An 8,155-nucleotide genomic window follows, 5' to 3' on the forward strand; every position below is an offset into this window, starting at 1 on the left:
TCTTTTGATTATTGGACAAAAACTTGTTTGCTTACGCTTGAAATCGAATTCGAAATTATACAACAGCTTTCTTTTTGTATTCACCAACATTAAGAAAGAAGAAAAGAAATACTTGCATTGTGCATGTGCATTTTGACAGCTTGCATGTCGATTTAGGAAAAGTGCATCAGTGTGTGCTCTATGATCTGTTTGAAAAGATGATGTCTTTCTTTTCCTTCAGTAGTTAAGGTTTTCATAAGTTGAAAGAATTGAAAAAGCTTGCTTATCATTCTTAGACTGCATTTAGGAGTTGTATCATACATCACGTGGTGATCCATAAAGGCAAACTGCTAAGCAAGATCAACCTAAAAAGAACTGAATTTATCTAACAACGCTTTGAAACATAACGAAACACAGTAGAGGTCTAGGTAGAGACGTGAACCGGCGTCGTTAAACATAGTGACTGTTGATCTCTACGAAGGTGGGTGATTCCTCCTGAGGGACAATAGCACTAATACAGACTTGTGCCCCCGCGTACCGTCGCGTATATTGGGGGACCCCTATAGGAACAAAGCCTTTATCCATAGGAAGCCGTGTCGGCCGCCCTACCGATCGCGATGCAGTGAACACAGCATTCACGAAGATCGACCACTCATACCGTAAAACGTATTCTGTGGTTTCGCGAAAAGTTTGGCACACCCTTGCCTAGAACTCCAGAGTAGTTTCTTTTGGCCTTTTTCAAACTCTATAACTGAAAAAGTCCATCCGAGCATTTTTCACTTCGAGCTCGTTAATACATCGAAGGAGACTAGAGTCATCTTTAGCTTTTTCTCGACTCTTAAAACATGAAAAAGCAAGTTGTGTCTTAAAAGCGTCTAAAATTAATTCAATTCGAAAACACATTTTACCCTGTGTATTGTTGGTTGATCAAGTAATCCGCAATCGTGGAAGAAAGTCAATCGATGAACCGTCGTTCGCGGAGGAATACGAGACAAACGTCTTTGTCCCCGGAATCGAAAACAACCCGGGCAAAGCGACCTCGTTCAACTGGTTCCAAATCTCCTGTCAAAGTTAGAACAGGTGTTCCAACGACATCTGAGGTTCCAGTTACTCCAAACATTTCTAGAAACCCTGCCCCTATTGAAGAAGTTCAACAGCCCCAGAAGGACAGTAACACTGATCCTAGTCTGAAAGAAAATACTTGTGTTACTGAATCAGGTCCATCAGTGATCGGTTCAGAGAGTCTTGCTCCTCAAACAGCTGTCGCTATCGAAACAACCCCTTCTTCGGCACCAGAGATATTCTACGGACCTGACGGTCTTCCTCTTCCACCCGGTCTGATCGCAATAGAAGAGATTGTAGAAGATCCGCAAGCAACCACTCCAACACATTTTGGAGCAGGGATCCCTCTACTTCCTACTGCATCAGAAGCTAGCATATCACCCAGAGAAGTTCCTGAAGAATCACTAGGCAATTTTCTGGATAGACTAAAAATGTCTGAACAACCGTCGACATCTAGGACTGTGCCAAGTGACACAGCGACAGCAGAACTCCCTGCAGTCATTCCGACAATGTTCGCCGGTACACCATCTGTCCCTAACTCTCAACAGCCGGAGGGGGTCCCTTCGGGGGCCATGACGACAGTATGGTCTGTTCCTGTTTGTTCTCCCGGGATAATACCCGGTAACTCCTATGTTGGAACTCAACAAATCGATCCTTTCGGGAATCCATTTGGACAGCCCGGTCCTCGAGGTGTAATAAATCCTCTCGGTTCTGGACCCCCACCGTATGTGGGGCAATATGCTTTCTCATTACCTCCTCCGGGAGGTTACCCATACGGGAGTTCACAACCATACCCAAGTTATACTGGAATAACTACCAGTGGTTGGATACCCATGCTGCCCCAGCAACCAAGAGTTGTGTATTCTATGCAACAACAGATGCCTGTAACGAACATCCCGACAACACCAGCTATTGTGACTGTGTCGCAAGTTCAAACAATACCTGTTGCATTTCAACCTCAGTTTTCTTAGGTTGTAATGCAACAACCCTTTGACCCTGCAACTCAACCACAATCGCCAACTGGCGGAGCAACACAAGCACAAGCGGGTACCCTTACCCCTAATCTTGGCCCAATGGTAAGCATAGCACAACAACCAATGGCGTCACAACCATGGTTAGTGCAGTATCAACAACCGCAGTTCCAACAAGTGTACCAAGGTACCGAGCAGCGGATTTTTGCGAACAATGGACAACCATACTTACAGTACGGTCAAAACCAACCACTATATAGTGGAGTAGTCCATCAACCGTATCAATCATATCAGCATCAATTACATTATGCCGGTATGCAAAGGCCAACTGCTCAGGCAATTCCGTCATACCCTGGGTACGCTTCACCTAACTTGAGTCAGCAGCTGCCATTCGTGGCGACTCTGGAGTTACCCGATCTACATCGGTTGACAAACGATCCTATCGCCTACACCCCTTGGTGGCCCATGATTCCTCACAAACTTCCATCGGACATTCCTAAATTCAATGGAAATCCAGGTGAAGACCCGTTGAATCACGTCATGACCTTTCATCTGTGGTGTTCATCGAACACCCTGAACGATGATTCGATAAGACTTCGCCTCTTCCAGAGGACATTGACAGGTCCGGCGGCCAAATGGTATATAGAATTGCCGAGAGCCTCTTTCGACAATTTCAGTTCCTTAGCCACGACTTTCTTAACCCATTTTCAATTACCAATCAGGTATGAAACAGGAACCGAAATACTGACCAACTTCAAACAGACGACAACTACTCACATATCTGATCATATACATGAGTGGCGTCGTTGACGTAGGATGGTGAAAACATACGTTCCTGATCAGCTATTAGCCGAATGGTTTATAAAGTCATTACTTCCAGCTATAACGGAAGATGTGGCCAAGGGGGGAGTCATAACCGAGGAGCAAGTCATTGCTCGTGCTCAATATTTAGACTTGGTATATACTCAGTCTGGCACGCTCTATGACAAGATACCTGATGCCCCTAGACCTGAATTTTCAATTCCTCCCCCTCCTAAATCGAATATTGACTCTCATGCCGGAGATGGTGTGATTGGCACTGCAAGCGCGAAGTCAAAAAAGGCTTCACCTCAGAAAGCCCGTAAGACTTCAGATCGAAATGCCCATGAAGAGATTCTTGCTTCGGAAGTAAATGCCATATCAGCAGATAGAGGCAAAGAAACCAATCAACCAGGAAGCAAGAAGAAGCAAAACAAAGGGAAGAAGAAGCAACAGGATGATCCGTCACCTGAAAAAACTTCTTCGAACTCTCCTGAGAAAGGGAAAAAGAAATGGTCCTGTTCGATATGTGATGAAGATCACAAGATAATAGAATGTCCATACAAAGCTGAGCTCAAGAGATTCTTTAAGAGTCCAAAGAACCCAGCTGTATTGACAGATCCTTTTCCCAAACCAGGTCAAAATATGGTTGATAGTGGAAATGCTTCCCCGTCGCAAGTGCTAATGTTATCGATCTCCCAGCAGCAAAATGATGCTTTGATTTCGACAAGGAGCAAAGATTACGGGAATCCGCAACTGTCAAACGAAAAAGGTAAAGATCAACTTAGTAGTTCAACAACGACTTCGTCAGAAGTTGACCCACCCATAATGCCAGAATTAGCGATAAAACCACCTAAGGGTGTAGTACACAAGTCGACGTTTAATCCTCGTGCCAGAGCGGCGCAGCATTATAACATAGTAGAAGATTTGGCTCAATCGCCATCCGCTATGTCGACTCTAGAAGTACTACAAAATTGTCCATCCCAGAGGCAGGCATTGTTATCGGCAATAGGGGGGGTTGATCCTAAGGATTCCAATCTTGTGTCCTTTGATCACAAAGGGTATGACACTCAGTTACCAGCTCAGCTGGCTTTCCTGATTCAAGTGAAGGCCCTCAACAAAACTGTTCACAGAACAATTATTGACGAGGGAGCATCGACATGTATTATGTCAATGAGCTACTGGAAAACGCTAGGGTCACCAACCTTGTCGAGATCTTTGACAACACTAAAGGCTTTCGACGGTAGGACATATACCCCTTACGGTATCCTAAGTAACTTGAAAGTTGAACTAGGTGGAAAAACAGTAGAGATTGATGTTGAAGTCATAGATGGAAATCTGGATTACAACATCCTACTGGGAAGACCATGGATTTATGCCATGGCAGCTGTCGTGTCGACTTATTTTAGGAAGATCGCTTTCCCGTTTGAAGGAGGGATTACGGTCGTCGACCAACAGAACTTCCTCCTTAATGGTTCACAAGTTACGGGAAGCATTCCCATGATCCATGAAAGCGACCATTCAATTCAAGATATAGGAGTAGGCCTGTTGAAAGACCCCACAATGATGGGGACTTTCTCGCTACCAAATCATATGTACATAGGAAATGTACCATTGGTGGCCACCTGCAACATGATATCTTCCACGAAGGTCGCAAAAGACAAAGTCATCATGGATCGGGCAATGGTGTTACACCCGAGCCCAATCGAAATATTGTAGCAATCAATGTTTCAGGCATGGGAGGCGAGCCCAAATCAATGCTCGTCAAGCGTTTGGGTAGATAGGTCAGGAGAATGTGGTACCCCTTTGGATCCTTGGTCACGAGTGCATGCAAGTGACGAAGGAATCCTGCAATCAATGATGATTGAAGGGGCACCATGGGATGATAACCACCATCGTTCCCTTCCAAAGGAAGATACTCAAGGTGACCTGTATCACCCTTCAGTATTTGAATTCCTAACAAATACTGTAAATACGGTGGATTCCGAGAGAAACCTATCCAATATAGAAGAGACTATAGCCATAAATATCTCGACCAAAACAGACATTGTAGAGAATATTTATGTCGGCAAAGGTTGTTCCCCTTCAGAACAAGAAATATATAAAGCTCTTTTCCGCGAATTTAGAGATCTCTTTGCTTGGTCATATGATGAAATGCCAGGCATTGACTCGAGTATCGTTGAACATGAAATTAAAATGTATCCTGATGTCAAACCAGTAAGACAACGGCTTCGGCAGGTACACCCCAAGAAAGCCGTTGCTATTAAGGCAGAAGTTGAAAAACTCCTCCATGCTGGTTTCATCTACCCGGTTCCTCTAACCGATTGGGTATCGAATATTGTCCCAGTTATGAAAAAACAAGGAACAATACGAGTGTGCGTCGATTATAGGGATGTAAATCAAGCTTGTCCAAAGGACAACTACCCTACACCCTTCATCGACCAGATAATTGATGAATGCGCCGGATGTGAAATCTTTTCGTTTATGGACGGATTTTCCGGGTATAATCAAATTAATATCCGCCCACAGGACCAGTCAAAGACTGCATTTATTTGTCCGTGGGGCACATTCGCTTATCGAAAATTACCCTTTGGTTTAAAGAACGCAGGGGCGACATTTCAGAGAGCAATGAATTATGCTTTCCATGACATCAAGAACATCGTTCAACCTTATCTCGACGATCTTCCGGCTCATTCGCAAAAGCGGACTGATCATCCGCATCATTTAAGAGCGATATTTCTACGTTGCCGACACTACAAGATAAGACTCAATCCGCACAAATGTGTGTTTTGCGTCGGTTCTGGTCGTTTAATTGGCTTTATAGTCTCCAAGGATGGGATTCGTCTTGACCCCTGCAAGGTGCAGGCAATCATTAATTTGCCTCCACCTTCGAACTTGCTTCAGATTCAGAAACTCCAAGGGAAAGCAAACTTTCTGAGGAGGTTCATTCCAAATTACGCAGAACTTGCTAAAGGTTATACCCGTCTCCTGAAAAAGGATGTACCTTTCGTCTGGGACCAGGTTGCACAAGCTTCCTTTGATGCTTTGAAAGAAGCGCTAGTCAAAGCATCATTAATGTACTCCCCAGACTATCTAAGGGATTTTAACCTGTATCTGGCTGCAGCAGATACGACCATTGCAATGGTTTTAGTTCAAGAAGTCGATGGAATTGAACACCCTATATATTATTTAAGTAAAAACTTAAATGATACGGAAAGTAGATATTCTCATGTTGAAAAGCTGGCATTAGCAGCTGTTCAAGCGATTCAAAGATTTCGACATTATGTCCTCTTTAGGAAGACCACTGTATTGTCAGATTGCAACCCCATGACTTATATACTGTCGCGACAGTTGCTTGGGGGCAAATATTCAAAGTGGATAGCTATCCTTCAAGAGTTTGATCTGGAATTTGTGAAATCCAAATCAAAGAAAGCTTTAGTTTTCGCAGAATTATTATGCGATCTCCCGTCATCGTACAACGATGAAACGTCCAAAGAATCGATCGTGGACGAAATTTTGTTTCTGATATCAGCAAGTGATGAGTGGTATGGAGATATAATAGTTTATCTCCAAACCCAAAAGTTTCGGCCAGACACCTCTCACTCAGAACGAAAACGCATTCGATACCAAGCAAAAGACTACATGATCGTCGGTGATACGCTTTACCGTCGTGGTGTCGATACGGTCGTGAGAAGGTGTCTAACCCATGAGGAAGCCGAAAAAGCCCTAAATGAATGTCATTCAGGCACCTGTGGGGGGCATCAATCTGGATATGCTACAGCACAAAGAATCTTACGAGCAGGATACTTCTGGCCAACCATGTTCAAAGATTGCATAACCGCAGTTAGAAGTTGCCATGCATGTCAGATTTTTGATAGCAAAAATAGAAGACCCCCCGCTCCTTTACAGCCAATAATAGCTGTGGGGCCTTTCGCCAAATGGGGCATCGATTTCATGCAATGTAACCCCACCTCGACCGGGGGGCATGGGTATATTATAGTCGCGGTTGACTATTTTACCAAATGGGCCGAGGCGATGCCTACATTGGATAACACTGGTGAAACAGCAGCCCTATTCTTTTTTAATCATGTGGTCGCTAGATTCATCGTGCCACAGGACATAGTGACAGATCATGGATTGCATTTTCGCAATCACATGATGGTTGAATTAACTGCCAAACTAGGATTGTCTCACGACAGCTCTACTCCATACTATCCGCAAGCTAACGGACAAGTTGAAGCGATCAACAAGGCCCTGAAGCGCATGCTGCAAAGGATGGTGGGGGTTCACAAAAGAAGATGGCATTTGATCCTGTACTCGGCTTTGTGGGCCTACCGAACATCGGTAAGGAATGCCACTGGGTTCACACCGTTTCAACTGGTGTATGGCCTGGAGGCGATCCTACCAATCCAGTGTGAAATTTCGTCCCTTAAACTCGCAATTGATCTCCTCCCCGGAACCTCAGAAGAAGAAGCTCGTTTCTTGGAGTTAATCCAGTTGGATGAAACCCGTCGTGATGCTGCTTTGGCTAACGAAGCCCATAAGAAACAAGTCAAGGCGCAGTTCGACAAAAATGTCAAACCTCGTGTCTTCTCAGAAGGGGATTTGGTCTTGCTTTATGACCAAGAATCCGATAAATTAGGAGCTGGGAAATTCAAGTCCTTATGGATGGGCCCTTATATTGTTAAAAGTGTATTAGCAAAAGGTGCCTACGAGTTGGTAGATTATGACGGAGTTCCACTGGCGCAACCCCGCAACGGGTTGTACCTTAAGCGTTACTATGCCTAATAGTAACCTGTATGCTTTTGTTACATTTTTGTTTTCGCTAAAGCGTTTGTTCCGGTTTAAGTAATCCGCTTTTTACACTTATTGCAGATGTCAAATCCATTGGAACCGTGGGTTGGATATGCTGACGGAGCGAGTCGTAGTTCGAGGAACCTATCCTCTGCAGCATGGGCCATTTTTAACCCAAGCGGCGAGTTAGTGAGTTTCAGGGGGGTATGTATTGGTCAATCAACAAATAATATCGCTGAGTATAGCGCATTGATAGAGCTCCTCTCTGATGCCATCACTCATGGCATACGCCGGCTAGTCGTCAGGCTAGACTCACAGCTCGTGGTACTACAGCTCAATGGTACCTACTCTGTCCGAAATCCAGCTATTTATCACAAGTTCCTAAGAGTTAAAATCTTGGAAAGACAGTTTGATTTTATCCAATATCAACACATTTCCAGAAACTTAAACACATTAACCGACTCATTAGCAAACTATGTGTTAGATAGACATATGCAAAATTGATAAAAAGAGAAGCATCATCGATGTTTCATACATGGATCACATAAAAA

The sequence above is a fragment of the Pinus tabuliformis genome, chromosome 3_1 (genome assembly GCF_031772625.1).
Source record: "Pinus tabuliformis cultivar Carrire ecotype Pingquan chromosome 3_1, CPIR1, whole genome shotgun sequence".
In the NCBI taxonomy this organism is placed as follows: domain Eukaryota; kingdom Viridiplantae; phylum Streptophyta; class Pinopsida; order Pinales; family Pinaceae; genus Pinus; species Pinus tabuliformis.